Below are 306 nucleotides of genomic sequence, written 5' to 3'. Positions count from 1 at the left end.
CAACAGTCTTACACAATTCACAGCACTCACCATAGCACATACTCTCCCCAATGTCTTTCACCCAGCCACCCCCTCCCTCCCACCCCCCACCACTCCAGCAACCCTCAGTTTGTTTCCTGAGATTAAGAATTCCTCATATCAGTGAGGTCATACGATACATGTCTTTCTCTGATTGACTTATTTCACTCAGCATAACACCCTCCAGTTCCATCCACGTCGTTGCAAATGGCAAGATTTCATTCCTTTTGATGGCTGCATAATATTCATTGTGTGTGTGTGTGTGTGTGTGTGTGTGTGTGTGTGTGT

Source organism: Callorhinus ursinus, unplaced genomic scaffold (genome assembly GCF_003265705.2).
Source record: "Callorhinus ursinus isolate GAN/ISIS: 27379988/994484 unplaced genomic scaffold, GSC_fseal_2.0 scaffold8, whole genome shotgun sequence".
Lineage (NCBI taxonomy): Eukaryota > Metazoa > Chordata > Mammalia > Carnivora > Otariidae > Callorhinus > Callorhinus ursinus.
This window is presented reverse-complemented; position numbering follows the sequence as displayed.